Genomic DNA, 17,160 nt, shown 5'->3' with positions numbered 1-17,160 from the left:
ATCACCATAGTAGTGTGAAGATTTCAGATAGAACAGTATTTGTGCTATACAGTATACTATGGATGTGTCATTATCAGCTCCACCGTTAAGTTTGCATTGACTTTCCACTCATAGCACACGTTCCCTTAATTTTTATGAAATGAGTTATACAAATTTTTCTCCACAGCGTATGCTAAAATTATGGGTACAATTGTGTGTGCACGCACATTTGGGGGGGGGGGGGTGCAGCTTTGCACACACAGGTTTTCACTTGGAGAAATGCACCATATTGTGTGCAAGAGTGCTGATGTTCCTTTCACTTATATTGGCATGCATGCATTAAAGTTTATGGAGTTGCACCAGTGTAAAAATTAGTGCAAGTCAGAGGAAAATCAGACCCGTTTTGTATCATTGCTAAAATAGGGTAAGTAGCTTTCTAACTGTTTTGCCCAATCAAAAACAGGGCCATGAAAAAGTGGGTAAGAAGAAATTTGAGCATGCAAAAGTAGTTTTGTGGCCTGGGTGGAGATAGTTTACTACATTTGTTCGATAGGGCACATTTTTATATGGACTCTCCGACTACACCCACAAAATTTCCAGAGGCCTCTATCTGCAAATGCAAAACCTACACAAGAGAGATAATTACACATGCAAAGCATGTTGTGTGTGCAAGTGACTGGGATTGTGCATACAAACAGATGCACCAACTGCTGCAGGCATACTTGGCATGGCTGATTTCAAATACATCCCACATTAGGGTTACCATATTTCAGCGAGCAAAAAAGAGGACGGGAGGAGCCCCGCCCTAGCCCCGCCCCTGCCCCTCCCACTTCCCGCCCCCCCTGACCTCCCAACCCTCCCCCCGTTCCTTGTCCCCTGACTACCCCCTCCTGGGACCCCTGCCCCTAACTGCCCCCCAGGACTATCTAAGCCTCCCTGCCTCTTGTCCCCTGACTGCCCCAACCTTTATCCACACCCCCCATCCAACCACTCCCCACCCCCTGACAGCCCCCCCCCAGAACTCCCAACCCATCTAAACCCCTCTGCTCCCTGTCCCCTGACTGCTCCGATCCCTCTCCGCACTCCTGCCCCCTGACAGCCCCCCCCAGAACTCCCAACCCATCTAAACCCCTCTGCTCCCTGTCCCCTGACTGCTCCGATCCCTCTCCCCACTCCTGCCCCCTGACAGCTCCCCCCCAGAACTCCCAGCCCCCTACCCCCCCCCCCCGCTCCTTGTCCCCTGACTGCCCCCTCCTGGGACCCCTGCTCCTAACTGCCCTCCAGAACCCCACCCCCTACCTAAGACTCCCTGTTCCTTGTCCCCTAACTGCCCCCTCCTAAGACCCCCCCCCCCAACTGCCCACCAGGACCCTACCCCCTACCTGTACCCTGACTGCCCAAAACTTTCTCCACTCCCCCCAAAAAGCCCCCCCCCGTTTCTTGACTGCCCCCTCCAGAACCTCCCTGCCCCTTCTCCTGCCCCCCTTACCCTGCTGCTCAGAACAGGGTGTTGGGCTCTGTGCGAGCCGGACACGTGGCTAAGCTCCCCAGCACAACAAAACCCGGTCCCTGGCCCTGCACAACAAAACCCGGTCCGTGGTCCGGACCGGGTTGCAGGGGAGAGCTGCCCTTGTATCATAGGGTTACCATATCTAACAAATAAAAAAAGAGGACCCTCCACGGGCCCTGGCCCCGCCCATTTCCCCACCCCCAGCCCCGCCCCAACTCCACCCCTTCCCCGCCCTAACTCCGCCCCCTCCTCCCTCCCACTCCCAGCCATGCGGAAAGGGCTGCCCGAGAGCTACCGGCTTCACGGTTTGCCGGGCAGCCCCCAGACCCTGCGCCCCCGGCCGGCACTTCCCCAGCACAGCTGGAGACCGGGAGGGGAAGCGCCCAGCCGGGGCGCAGGGTCTGGAGGCTGCCCGGCAAACCGTGAAGCCGGTAGCGCTTGGGCTTCGGGCAGCCCCCTTGCCTCTGGACCCTGTGCCCCCGGCCGGGCACTTCCCCTCCCGGGCTCCGGCGGCGCAGGGTCCGGAGGTATGGGGGCTGCCCGAAGCCGGTAGCGCTCGGGCAGCCTGGCTCTTAGAGCCGAAGACTGGAGGCCGCCGCGGCTGGAGGCTCTGCTCCTCCCCTGACTCTTCGGCTCTGTTTAAGAGCCGAGCTGCCCAGCGCTACCGGCTTCAGGCAGCCCCCATGCCTCCGGACCCTGCGCCGCCGGAGCCCAGGAGGGGAAGTGCCCAGCCAGCGGCTGGGGTCCGGAGGCAAGGGGGCTGCCTGAAGCCCATAGCGCTGGGGCAGCCCGGCTCTTAAACAGAGCCGAAGAGTCAGGGGAGGAGCAGAGCCGCCATTTTCCGGACATGTTCAGCTTTTTGGTAACCCTATCTTTAGCCCAGCTCAGCTGTCTGAGGTCTGGACACCTCTGGCCCTGACAATTTATTACTGCTGTTTTATTCACCATTGTGCTGAGCTCACAGGTTCTCTTCACGCCCAGGCCCTGTGCTCCCTGGAATTTCACTAATGCAGAACTGGTCACAAGACCCTTAAAGACACTGCCTTAGACTTTGGTTGCTCCTTTTCATGGGGCTCGGCCTTGGCTCCTGCAATATTCTCCAGGAAGCCCAGCTTATCACCTTCTTCTCTGCCAAGCGTGCCAGGGTATTGGGGAGCTTGTAGCCAGCTTCAGGGGCTCAGCTTCCTGGTTCCCAGCAGGGGTGGCATTTCAGCTTCCTGGAGCCCTCAGCAAGCAGCACTGATGCTCCCTCTCAGCTGGACTCTCCCTTAAAAGAAGTATATTTGTTTCCTTTTACAGACGCTCCCTGGGTTACACAAACCCACTTACACAAATCCGCACTTACGGAAAAAGTTCTGTAAGCTTTTCTTTTTTTTGGCGTAATTGTTGGGCATAGGCAAGGTGTGAGTGTCAACTGTTGGAAATGAGCCATCCTGATTATCACTACAAAAGGTTTTTTTCTCCTGCTGATAATAGCCCACCTTGACTGATTACTCTCATTAGAGTTGGTATGGCAACACCCATTTTTTCATGTTCTCTGTGTATATATATCTTCCTACTATATTTTCCACTGCATGCATCCGATGAAGTGGGTTTTAGCCACGAAAGCTTATGCTCAAATAAATTTGTTAGTCTCTAAGGTGCCACAAGTACTCCTCGTTCTAGTTGCAGGGTGGCAGTTCCCCACAGGGAAAAAAATGGGCCAAATCCTCAGCTGGTGTAAATCAGTATTGTTCCACCAAAGTCAGTGGGACAGATCCCCAGCTGATGTCTATGGGCATAGCTCCATTGGAGCTAATGGGCCAGATCCCTAGCTGGTGTCACTGAGTGTGGGTCTAGTGACACCAGCGGGGCTACAGCGATTTACCTTAGCTGGGGATCTGGCCTATTTTTTCTTTTTAAGATCTGCTCCGTCTGACTCCAAGAATCATACCCTGAGACTGAAAGCAAGTGACATGCACAGGCTGGATGGGAAAACTCACTCGTCCACATTGTCCTTAAGAGCTCAGTCCCGCATGGTCTGCACTTCGTAGGACTGGCCTTTCATTGCTGGGTTGATTTCCAGTGCAGCTGAAAGTGGGGATGTAAACTGATCTCCTGAGGAATGAAGCGCTGGGCTTTCTCTGCTGGAGCATTCAAGCTCTAAAAATATACTCACACTAATCTAACAAGACCCAGGCACAGTGACTTGCTTTTTATAATATGCTTTTTCCTCCCTCTCCCAACCGTGAAACAATGAAAAGACAGGCAAAGACACAGGTTTCCTACAAGGTTAAAAAAAGACATCCCAAAAGAAACCAAGAAGAAAAACATAAAAGAATACATTAAAAATTCTGGTGTTTTTCCCAGAAATAAAATTGCACCCACCTTTCTCCCTTTTTAGAACTTCTTGCTTGCCAAGAAAATCCATCTAATTCTCTGCATAATCGCTCGGCTGTGGGACACTCAGACTGGAATGTCTAACTCAGCCACCCCACCACATCGGCTAATGTTTCCTAAAGCCTCCCATTACCACAGGTACTTTCTCCAGCTTCCCACTCTCAGTGCCCCGCTCTTAGCTGCCTAGCATGCTCCTGATGCTCTGAGATATGTCTAGTAGTTGCCAGTATTAGTCCCCCATCCTGCAACCAACAGACCCATCTGGAGCATCATTGAAGGCAATTACTCTGCTACAGACTTCCTGTGTGACCTTGGGCAAGTCACTTGTTGTCTCAGGGGCTCTACTGTGTGCATAAATACACTGAAGATTGTATTGCTCAGATATTATGGCAAAGGCGGGGTGGCCATCTACATCCCTGCAACAGAGAGCTGCATGAAAAGCTCAGTGCATTTTTTTCTAAATATTTGAATTTCAACCAGCTCCAGTATAAGTAATTGGAATGGCTGTCAGAGACATGCCTTTCCTGTTGGCCATCTTACCCAACTTTCCACCAGGCCATGTTTTTTTCCATTAGCATATAGCCTAGAATTTCGGACAAATATACCTGTGAATAAGTCACATAATGGTCCTTTCCTTAAGGACTGTCCCCTAGTCCAGCATGGTCAAGCTCACCTTGAGAAAGGACCTTGGTTTTAAAGCTCAGCCATGAGAATTAACAGTGACTTCAATGGAGCTACAGCAATTTGCAGCAGCCGATGGTCTGGCCCAACTTCTGGAACACAGCTGAGCCAAAAGTTGTTAGTGTATGTGATCATCCAAAGGTACATTTCATTTGTTTCAGCAGATGTGCAACATGTCTGGCTGTAGTGCCGGACAATGCGCCTCTGCAGAGCTGTCTGAATGATACACACTTGTATGGATGGCATGCACTTGCTGTGTAGATAGCAACCACCTATGGGTGTGCATACAAGCAGTGGTTCTCAAGCGTTTTGGGTTCACGACCCGTTTGTAAATGTTTATTGCCTGCTGCAACCCAGTAAATAGTCTGGGGATAGAGACCCTGAGGTGGTTTCAGTCAGATCCTGCCCCACCCCGGGGGAGGGGGGGGGAGGGTTGGGTCTTGTCAGGCCCTCACCCTACAGTGGCAGCTCCTGCAGCTCCTGTGCTGTGGGGCTGGCTGAGCTTGGCTCTCCGCTCCAGGTGTTGCAACTTCCAGGGCTGCAGCGATGCTCAGGTTTGCCCCCCCGATTGGACCCAATGTGTGTGAGTGGAGCTGTGACCTGGCTCATGGAGTTGCAGTGCCACTCACTCACATTTGGCCTACCCAGACTCCTGTCATCATGACGACTGGGCCACACCTGAGGGTTGCGCTGGGATCCCAGAGGTTGCGGTGCCTGGAGCAGGGAGGTGAGCCCAGCCAACCCTGTGGGACAGGAGCTGCAGGAGCTGCCACGCCACCCTTTGAAACATTCTAGCAACCCAATTTTGGGTCCCGACCCACAGGTTGAGAAACCCTGGAGACAAGGGCAGTGGTTTCGCACATTGCTGCCAGAGTAGCGGCAAACTGGATATTTCCAGCTTAACCCTGTGGAAAGGTGACACAATACATATGCTAAATGGATCCCAGAGGCTAACATTTTACTCTGTGTCACCAGAGAACTCCAGCACTAGAGCAAAGGAAAAGGGTCATAAGCGTCTCCCGCTGCTTTTACTTCCTGGAAGTATGCCAGCATTTGCATTTAGTGCAATAGAAGGAAGAGGATGGAAATGTACCTTTCTCTCATTTCTGGCTTAACGAGAGCCCCACATGACGATGTGTCCCACACTCTGATTAGACGCTCTGTTCCTTGACTTATAAGGGCAGTTATTTACTATTGGTGCTGAAATGAAGGTTAACCCAGAACCACCTTCAACACCCTTTCCAGAAGCAGCCACCCTCCAATTCCCCAAAGATTCCAACCAGACCTGCCAAGTAGCAAAAGCAAGCTGTATTATGAGGTACTTAGCAATTGTAATTGCTTCGGCACTGGAGTCACAGTCAAACTGCTCTTTAAAAAAGGGAAAAAACCAAGATTGTAGCCATAACTGTAATTCACACTTAGCTCAGTCTATAAAACTTTTTTCTTCCTGGCTCTAGGCCAAAGACTTAACTTTAGAGTTCACTAAAAATTCAAGTTGCTCTGGGGATTAATTCCTCCATGGGGGGGTGGAGGGGAATCCCTACCATTTTAGTGCAGATCATGAGATTTGGACACTGATTGGCAGTCAGGAGAATTTGCCCACTTTCGAGTGGAAACTGCAGAACATGTCCAGGAGCAAAAGTAGGTATCAAAAAATGGGAAGAAGAAGAGATGTGAGGAATGCTTAACTCTGACATACCGGCTCGTCAATAGGGTTTGTGGTGCTCTCGAAGAAGGCAGAAATAGGTTTCTTCAGATCCAACAAGCTCACTGAATGAAGCTTTGCCCATTGAACTAGAAGAGCGGAACACTGACAATCCCACAATGCACTTCAATGCCACTGTCTTCTTTGAAACGTAGCTAGGATGGTAATTAAAGTCCATGATGCCGATGCTCCAGCAGTTCTTCAACCTCACTTTCAATAAGCAGGTGTGTCCATTCATCTCAAACACCCAAACAGTAGCAAAAGATCAACAGGTGATTACACAATAAAACAAGTGAAAGATAGAGACTTGCACCAGAAGGGGAAGTCACAACCTTCTTTCATCTGTACTGGAGCACAAAATGAGCCAGTCAATGAAATGAATTAAGCAATTTACCTTGGATATACTGGTCCAGAGACAGACTCACACATCCCATCCTAGATGCTGCCAGTGAAGAAACAGGGGGGGGGAAATAAACCAAGATCCAAAAGGCTCAACGTGGACAAATCATAGGGCTCAGTGCAAGAATCAATGGGAGTTTAATCACTGACTTCAACAGGGCCAGCATTTTGCTTGATGAATCTGTGACATGAATACAAGATGCTGACAAATGTTATATTCCCCTGCCACAGAATCTTCAAAGTCCAAACTGGCACAACTGTGTTGAATGGTGGACAGCCAGAGACAAATATCCAAATTAGTGGGTGCCCGCGTATGAGAGGGGAAAGCTAATTCTCAGTTCTATTTCTCAGAATGGATGTCGCCCACTGTTCTGGGCAGACCCTCCCTATGGAGCCACCAAAGTGTCCTAGATCCAGTTGAGTTTGCAGATATGCTACCATGACATTTCAACTTTGGAAGTCATCTCCTGGCAGTCAGAGTGCATGCTGCAACAGCCAGCCAGGGGAGCCTGAACTCAAAGGAGGAAGGAAAGGGGAGGTGGGAAGGGAAGCCTAAGCCGACTGTGCAGGTCTACCACACACACAACATTCAGACCCGCTTGTGCCTGTTCACATGCGATGGAAGTGAAGCAGGATTCAAGTATCTTCTGATGGGCCATGATTACTGTTTGCACCACAGCATCACCTACAGTGGAGCAGCAGATTACAACAAGGGCTGCGCTCACGTTTTAAAAGAAGTGAGCTACAGACAAGAATCAGACGCTGCTGAGGTGCTGCAGCCGGCCTGCTCTGTCTCTTTTGTGTTCACCGGCATGTTACAGAACCTGCCTTTCACCTCTTCAGACGCTAACCAGACCTGCTGTCACAGAACAGGAGGGATATAACTGGCGCACAAGCGCTGAGCGTGCCTCAAGTGTCGGAGAGAGGTTGCAGTCTGTATGTCGACCTCATGCTTCCATGAGAATTGCCTCAGCCAATGCAGTGACTGCACTTACAGATACTTACGGCCTAGGACATACATTCCATAAATCAATCATGATCAGCACCAGCCATAGGCACAGTGAGGGACATCCCTGACAATTAGAGCCAGCTGAAAGCAAATGCTCTGAGGGCTTTTACTGCTGTCCTCCAGCCAAAATCACCATCTGCACCATTCCCCTGCTGGCACACCTGGAGCTATCAAAGCAGAAGCAGGTGCTTCCTCCCCCTCAGTCAACCAACCAACCGCCTTCTTGCAAGCCGGCTAAGTCTGCTGAGCACAAGTTCTCATTGACAGTAAAGATCTGTCCAAAGACAGGCCACAAATGAAAGTGAGTCAACCCTTTCAGCCAAGCTATTTTTTCAAGGGTAAATGGCTTTTTAGTCCAAAAAGAGGAAATTGTCACTTTCATGGAATGTTTTCTGGGTTTTGGAAGGGAAAAAAAACATTTTGGGGGGTTTTCAACACAAGTCTGAAAATTAGCAAAGAAAAATTTTGCCACATTCTAATTGAAATTTTTATGGGCAGACAAATTCATGTACTGCCGTGCACTGCCCATATGCATGCCACCACGACAGTGGACGTGTAGCCATGGTACTTGCTAGTGCTGAAGATTTGCTAGTGGTGCAGCTGAGCCTGAGTATGCACCGATTAGCCATCACGTCCCAAAGCTTGAGAAAGGAGCGGGTACACTGTAGTGCACCTCAAACCCACCCTGGTACAGCTAATGGGGGTGGGTTGAATTATGCAGCATGAGATCCTTAAGCCTAATAATGGGGCTGCCCTATGTCACTCTTCACACTTCTTCCTCCGTATCCGCCGGCATGGCTAGGAGAGAAGGAAACCCCCACAGGTCATATACCAGGAGTGATACTTGTGTTTGGCAAGAATGCCCTGAGGATGCCAATTTAGGGGCCTCATCACGGAGCATGGCCATGGCCATGCAGGGGTGTGAATGCTCTGATGAGTTCACATGGGGAACCCACAATTAACTGGGAAACGATGGGCAAATTTTTAAGCTGGGAAATTATGGGCAAATTTTTTAAGCTGGGAAACGATGGGCAAATTTTTAATCCTCTTCCATGAGGATCAAGGGCAGGCCCTGACCCAGCTGTGGGCCTCCACACTCCAGCTGAGCCACTTGGTGCCTCCAGGTCCTGTCTTCCATTTGCGGAGACAAGGCCTTACTGGGCCATAGAGCCTAGTCCTGGTCTCTAGCCTCCTCTACCCCTTCCAAAGGAGACCATTGGGATTTACCCATGTAAGTGCCAGGAGGGGCCATTGTAGGGTGAGTGGGACATATTGTGTCTCCAGTTCTCAGCAGAAAATGGCCTTGGAGAGGAAGCAGGGGATGGAAAAGAGTCTTTCCAAGTCCCAATCAAGAGGCCTTGAGGAGCCAGGGCCCTCAGAGCTGGAGAAATAACAAAACTGGGGGACTTGCCCCGACTGCTGCAGGGGACTCTCCTGCAGGGCCAGCAGCGGTGTCACCCAACTGTCTCAGACGCCGGTGTTTGGAGGGTTCCTTTGGTCACACAGGGTTGGGGAGCTCATCTGCATCCCCAGGTCTTCAGCGTGTATTGCAGATGGGAACATTGATACACCTGGACCCAGTACCCTGAGACAGAGGGATGGGGTAGGTCACAGACCTGAGAGCAAATTACAGCAGGTCCCATCAATATATATCCCTGCTGCCCCCCACCTCCGTCTGCCAAATATGTGTGGGGCCTTCTATCTCCCCACCACATCCAGCTACCAGCATCCTCATCATACCGCCAACACCTCATACCCAAGACACCCCACTATCTCCTGCCTCTTCCTTCTTCTCCCTGACAGCTCAGTACCCTTGACTCCCTCCCATGGGCTCACAATGGTAGCACCAACCCCAGAATTCAATCCTACTATTATTGTTCATATTGCAGTAGGGCCTAGGAGCCCCAGTCATGGAGCTGGGTCCCATTGTGCCAGGCACGGTACAAACTAACAACACAAAGAGGTGATGGAGGATGGCATGGTCACAGCACAGAGCAGGTGTCATTACCTCTAGAGGCGGCACTTGGTGGGATGGGGACAGGCTGTGAAGGCAAGGATTCATAGCTTCCAAGGCCAGATGGGACCATAGTGATCATCTCGTTTGACCTCCTGTGTAGCCCAGGCCAGAGAACATCCCTGCATGAATTCCTGTGTGAACTAAACTATGTCTTTTAGAAAAACATCCCATCTTTATTTTCAAGTTTCTATGAGCGGTTGTGTTTGCAGCAACAGCGAAGGAAGAGCCAGGGGAGGGACACACAGAGAGGGGGGATGCCCTCAAAGTGCCAAGCTGGGGAGATGCCCTTCGCAGCAGGGTTCTGAATGGACCAAGGGGGTGAGATGGGCTTGGTCAAGGCGAGGAGGGTAGTGCAGAGACATGAGGTGATGGGGGCCCGGATGAGCATTCTAGCTGGGCTGATGGGCAGCAAAGGCCGAATTTAGCGATGGGATACAGGGAGAAGCAGCAAGAGTTAGACGCAGCAAGGATACAAGGGGAGACTACCCTTGGGTGCCACTACCAGCCCCACGTCACCTGCATCGAGGGGAGAGGCTTACCTTCCTAGGTTTCCTCCACTCCTTCCCAGGGCATCTAACTCTGGAACCTGCAGGCCCAGGGCCCTTGGTGGAGAATAGACACTGTCAAGCTCCCTGCTCCAGTGAGATCTTCCTAAGCCCCAACCTTTTCAACATAACAGGGCTTCCCACCTACCCAGCCCACCTTCGGGGGATGAAATCAGCTGCTGAGCTCAGGAATAGAGGGGCTATGGCCAGAGAGAGGTAGAGGGTGCAGGCCAGCGGGTGTACATGTGCGCACACATGTCCACACACCCCAGCAGGCCTGTGAGTGCACACCCAGTCTCTAATCTCCCTCACCTTCCCCAGTCAGAAGGGGGCAGCAGGCTCTCGGTAAAGGCTGCACAGGTCAGGCCATCGAGCTGTGCACTGAGGCCATAACTCAAGGCTAGTTAAGATCCATCTTCAGCCTCTCATCCATGCCGCTCAGTCCCTGGGCCATGTCCCCCAAGAGAGGCTTTGCTGGCGGCACAAAAAGATCCCTGGGGATCATTAGTTGCCCCCTACCTGGATAATTCCCATCCTAGCAAACGCCAAACCCCCTCTCAGCCAGGGTAGGCTGTGCTACAGGGACAGGCTCCTTTTCCTCCCGGCAGAGAGACCAAGCCAGTTCCAGGTCTCTCCCTATGCCCTGACCAGTCCGGTGCTCCTGGGTCAGCCCTAGCAGAGGTGCCACTGGGGCAGCCCCTCAGCTCAGACAGATGGGCCCTCGATTGGCTTTGGAGTCAATGGTGTTCCTGCTCTGGTCCCCTGGGTTTTCCTTTGCTGGCCACCCCTCCCCTTCCAGGGACTGGCAGCCAGGATGGACAGGCCCTGGGTGCTGAGGGCCTGGATGGGAGAGGGGTCCTGTTGCCCAAGATGTGCCACCATTTTGGCTGCTTGTGGATCCCTGAGGAAGGCACTAACACAGAGAGAACCGGGCACTACGGAGCTATTTCACACAGAGCAGAGCTCTCTGGCCCACAAGAGGCATCATTATGGTGAGAAGCCCTCTGGAGAATTCAGCATCTGGTGTCCCCACCAGCTGCCTGGGGGGATAGGCCATCCTCGGAGCTGGCACACCCTAAGGGATCAAGCCAGAGACCCTCAGCCCTGGGGAGTTAGATGAAGGGACCATTCTATGGAGACAGCCCCTGGGGGCAGGATGAACACTGACCTCCTGAACAAGGTGAGGCAAATAACATGGCCCCAACCAGCTGGAGATCTGCCTCTGGGCCCAGGGAACCTGATGATTGGGATGGGCACACAGAGCCCCCGGGGTTTCTGAGCCTTTAGCGTATGAACCCTAAAGGCTCAGCCCTGGTCTACACTACGAGTTTAGGTCAAATTTAGCAGCATTAGTTCGATTTAACCCTGCACCCGTCCACACGACGAAGTCATTTTTGTCAACTTAAAGGGCTCTTAAGATCAATTTCAGTACTCCTACCTGACGAGGGGATTAGCGCTGAAATAGACCTTGCTGGGTCGAATTTGGGGTAGTGTGGACGCAATTCGATGGTATTGGCCTCCAGGCGCTATCCCAGAGTGCTCCACTGTGACCACTCTGGACAGCACTCTCAACTCCGATGCACTGGCCAGGTAGACAGGAAAAGCCCCGCGAACTTTTGAATTTCATTTCCTGTTTCCAGTGTCACGAGCTGATCAGCACAGGTGACCATGCAGAGCTCATCAGCAGAGGTGACCATGCAGTCCCAGAATCGCAAAAGAGCTCCAGCATGGACCAAACGGGAAGTACTGGATCTGATCACTGTATGGGGAGACGAATCTGTGCTATCCGAACTCCATTCAAAAAGACAAAATGCCGGAATATTTGAAAAAATCTCCAAGGGCATGAAGGACAGAGGTTATAATAGGGACCCGCAGCACTGCCGCATGAAACTTAAGGAGCTGAGGCAAGCCTACCAAAAAAACAGAGAGGCAAATGGCCGCTTCTATGATGAGCTGCATGCCACTGTAGGGGGTGCCCCTACAACTACCCCAGCCCTGTGCGTGGACTCCGTCAATGGACTCTCACGCAACCGGGATGCGGATTTAGGGGACGAGGAAGAGGAGGAGGAGGAGGACGTTGAAGTTAGCGCACAGCAAGGAAGCGGAGAAAACGTTTTCCCTGACAGCCAGGAACTGTTTATCACCCTGGAACCAGTACCCTCCCAACCCACCCAAGGCGAGCTCTCGGACCTTGAAGGCAGCGAAGGTCATTCTCTTCTTTAAGTTTTGTATAATGGAGATTCAGTCCTGTCTGGAATATCATGCCAGCTGGAAGCTTCTGCCTCAGGCTGCTCTCCCAGTTGGCAGCACCACGCAGTCACACCTACCCCAGCCGACTCCCATGGCTCATGAATCCTGGACAGTAGTAAGGAGCAGTTCAACTATAGGCTGAGCAAGTGCAGAATGGTGGTTCACTCTACTTCCCTGTAAACCACCCTCCCCTCCCCCCTTTGATCTCTGCTTGCAGAGGCAATAAAGTCAGTGTTGTTTCAAATTCATGCATTCTTTATTAATTCGTCACACAAATGGGGGGATAACTGCCAAGATAGCCCGGGAGGGGTGGGGGAAGAGGGAAGCAACGGGTGTGGTAGTTGTAGGGGCACCCCCTAGAATGGCATGCAGCTCATCATTTCTGCGGGATGTCTGGGGCTCTGACCCGGAGCGGCTGTTTGCCTCTCTGGTTCTTTAGTAGGCTTGCCTGATATTCCAGGCAGGACTGAATCTCCATTAGACAAAATTTAAAGAAGAGAATGACCTGGGGAGTCATTCCCATTTTTGTCCAAGCGCCCCCGACCAACCTCACCGAGGCCGGCCAGGAGCACCCATGTCTGCCCAGGCGCCCCCGACTGACCACACTGAGGCCGGCCAGGAGCAACCAGGAGACACCAGCAGACGGTACAGTATGACTGCTAACCATCTTTGCCAACTTGCAAAGGCAAGGAGCTGTGTAGCACTGCAGTACCACATCTGTCAGCAGCACCCAGGAAACGTACGATGACAGTGAGCTGAGTGGGCTCCATGCTTGCCATGGTATGTTGTCTACACAGGTAACCCAGGAAAAAAGGCGAGAAACAATTTTTTGCTGTTGCTTTCACGGGGGGGGGGGGGGGGAAGGACTGATGACATATTACCCAGAACCACTCACAACAATGTTTTTGTCCCATCAGGCATTGGGAGCGCAACCCAGAATTCCAATGGGGGGCGGAGACTGCGGGAACTGTGGAATAGCTACCACAGTGCAACGCTCTGAAAGTCGACACCAGCCTCGGTACTGTGGATGCACACCGCTGACTTAATGCGCTTAGTGGGGACACACACAAACAACAGTATCAAATCGATTTCTAAAAAATCGACTTCTATTAAATCGACCTAATTTCGTAGTGAAGACATACCCTCAGAAATCAGAAATAAAATAAGAACCCAATGTATATTGTCCATTTTTTTCACTCTCGTTATTTTTAAGCCAATCTTATGATTTTGGGGTGAGAGAGGGGAGAACCTTTATAGACGCTTGGGGTTGAAATATTGTAATAATACTGCTTTTCTCAATCTTGTCTGTTTTGACTGAAGCTCTTTGGGGCAGGGACTGTCTTTATGCTGTTATGAAGAAGTCACTCACCGCTAGTGCACCTCCTTCTGGTCAAGTATGACATAGCAGCTCTCTCCCCATGCCACCCCCTGCCAACAGTTGCTTCAGCACTATGATGATCTCCCAGTCCATAACTCAACCCGCCGGGCAGGTCACAATTTAATCCACTCTTTTCAGGATCACAGAGTCCAACAAATAAACAATCTGTCCTCACCAAAAGGCCTTCAGCCCCAACTCCAGGTCCTGAGGCCATCACATCTTTCTCTCAGATCTCTCCTGTGGCTCTTAGCAACTTCTCAGGGGCTTCACACCACCTTCTCAAGTGGCCATAAGGGAACCCAGGCCTTCCCTCTATTCCAGGTTGCCGCCCAGGGACCCCATAACCAGCAGTCAAGGTCTGCTCGGTCCCACTCCTTGCTGCTGCTTCCCTAGGCTTCTTCCTACCACACCTTCAGAGGCCTTCTCCTACACAACCTCTCTGGGTTCACTCTCATTTCAGGGCCAGGACTCTCAGGCCCTCTCCAGGAATCCCCTAACAAAATCCCAGCCCAAAAGTATAAACAAAAGCCTGATTCTGCCCTCTCCTCCTTCTCAATTAAATGTCTCTCAGGGCTCCCTCTGTAGAGGCCCACTTCTTGCCCTTTGGCCAGGGCTTCCTGTCAGAGTGCACTCTATGTCACTCCTGGCCTCTTGCCAGTCTTCCCCACTCAGGTGAGGACCCCAGGGCTTGGTATATTTCAGGCTTCCATCTCTCTAACCCCAGAGAGTAACTGCGTTCATGCTTTCAGAGCCGGTTTGGGGTACACACCCACTCACATATGTGTATGTACTTCACCCAGCACAGTGGGGATCTCTTGGAGCTGCTGCAATGCAATTACATCTGACTTCCCTTTAAGCACTCGCTGCCGCCACCTCCAAATACCACTAGGCCCAGAACTGTTTTCAAGGTTTATTTTTGCATGCAAAGGAGGAGATCTCCACAAATAGCATTTTCCCTGCCTCTGGCCACTGAAGCTGAGCAGGAATCTCAGCCTGCTGGCAGAATCTTGGACTTGCATCGTCGAGTATCTGAACTGTCCCAGTGGCTGGTGATGAGGCTCTGCCAATGAGAGCTCAGGCAAAAGTGTTGCTAATTCAAGTCTGACGAAGTGGGTATTCACCCACGAAAGCTTATGCTCCAATACATCTCTTAGTCTACAAGGTGCCACAGGACTCTTTGTTGCTTTTTACAGATCCAGACTAACACGGCTACCCCTCTGCTAATTCAAGTAACATCCAACTGTGGCTGTTTTATGGGCTGTGCAGAGTTAAATAATCCCAGTGCTTCTGAACATATGGAGCAAAACTCAGCCCTACCACACATTGATTCGAGGAATTGTGGACATTAGAAAGGGAAATATCCTATTAAATCACTTGGCCATCCCCTGCCAATGCTGGGCTGTTCCCTACAGTCCAATCCTCAGTGCCATGGCCAGTCTAGTTCTACATGACCCATGCAAAGGGGCTTCCACCTCTTTTCCATTGATTCTCATGTGCTGATACATCAGTTGGGGGAAGTTCTGTCTCTTGTGACATGGATCTGCCCAGAATAATGATTCATTGCAAGCCAGTCAGCATTTCTGGAGATGACCCTAGGAGAGGCTGGGTCTTTGTCTCCCTCTAGTGGCTGCTGTACCTAAGATGCACTGTTTCCAGCTAAGGAACATAATCCTTTAGCTCAGGCAAGAGCGGTTTAGGCTTTTAGCTTCCTAGGTCCTGGCTTCAAACGCTGCTGTTGGCTCATGCACAGCTGGTCAGACTTAGGGTGGCATCTTCAAAAGCACTCAGTGGTGACCTAACTCTGATCTCATTGAAGTCAGTGGGGGCTTTACCATTGACTTAGGGCAAGGTCTCTCTCTCTCATGCATTCTGAAAAGGGTATTTTCCAATAGCACCTGAGTCCCATTAATAGGAGTTGCACACATACATTACAGAGAGGGTGAATACGTGTGAAGGTAGGGAGAGAGAGAAAGAAATATCAGGTGTATCTGAAAGATTGAGGCAACATCACATTGTTTAAAAACTTTAATGTAGCCAGAGCCTTCTATTGGTAGCAGTAGAAGGTTATCATCATCTATGCGGACCTGCCTCTAGAGGGGGATAGAGACACACACACTTCGCCAGTGGGTTTCAATCCCCATTCTCCCGTGCTCTCTCTCAAACCCATCCATCCTTTGCTGTCTAGAAAAAAGTTGTGAAACCCACTAGCAAGCCCACTGTGTGTCTCCATCTCCCTCTAGTGGCAGATCCACATAGACAGTAACAACAAGGAGTCTGGTGGCACCTTAAAGACTAAGGCCAGGTCTACACTACCCCCCTAATTCAAACTAAGGTACGCAACTTTAGCTACGTGAATAACGTAGCTGAAGTTCGAAGTACCTTAGTTCGAACTTACCTTGGTCCACACTCGGCAGGCAGGCTCCCCCGTCGACTCCGCGGTACTCCTCTCGCCGAGCTGGAGTACCGCAGTCGACGGCGAGCACTTCCGGGTTCGACTTATCGCGTCCAGACTAGACGCGATAAGTCGAACCCAGAAGTTCGATTGCCAGCCGCCGAACTAGCGGGTAAGTGTAGCCAGGCCTAACAGATTTATTTGGGCATAAGCTTTCGTGGGTAAAAAACCCACTTCTTCAGATGCATGGAGTGAAAATTACAGATGCAGGTATTATATACTGACACATGAAGAGAAGGGAGTTACCTCACAAGTGGAGAACCAGTGTTGACAGGGCCAATTCAATCAGGGTGGATGTAGTCCACACCCAATAATAGATGAGGAGGTGTCAATTCCAGGAGAGGCAAAGCCGTTTTTGTAATGAGCCAGCCGCTCCCAGTCCCTATTCAAGTCCAAATTAATGGTGTTAAATTTGCAAATTAATTTTAGTTCTGAGCCTTCTACTGCTAGCAGTTACTTGGTGAGCTCAAGTGGCGGAGGTCTGTGCTTTGGATCTAAGGTTCCAACCCTGCTGGTGATGCATGTGGATGTCAATATGGTTCCAGATGATGGAAATTTTATTTTTTCAAATTTTAAGTGTTTAAAAAACTTGGGAAATCACATCCCCAAAAGTCATGTTAAAAGAACATTATTCAGGTCAAAGTCAATCACTCAAATGTTAGGAAATACCACAATTAAGGGTGCCTGAGCAACACTAATTTGGATCCCAGGACCCTGGCCTCACTCAGTGCACAGTGCATCTCCCTGCTCTGGGGATAAATCAGGGCTGTGCAGTGAAGGAGGCTGTTGTCTGTAGGGCCCCTGCCTCATTTGTTGCAGAAGCCGGAAAGTCTCATGGTAAAAGCAGTTGAAGGAT

Source organism: Chrysemys picta, chromosome 11, assembly GCF_011386835.1.
Source record: "Chrysemys picta bellii isolate R12L10 chromosome 11, ASM1138683v2, whole genome shotgun sequence".
NCBI lineage: Eukaryota > Metazoa > Chordata > Testudines > Emydidae > Chrysemys > Chrysemys picta.
This window is presented reverse-complemented; position numbering follows the sequence as displayed.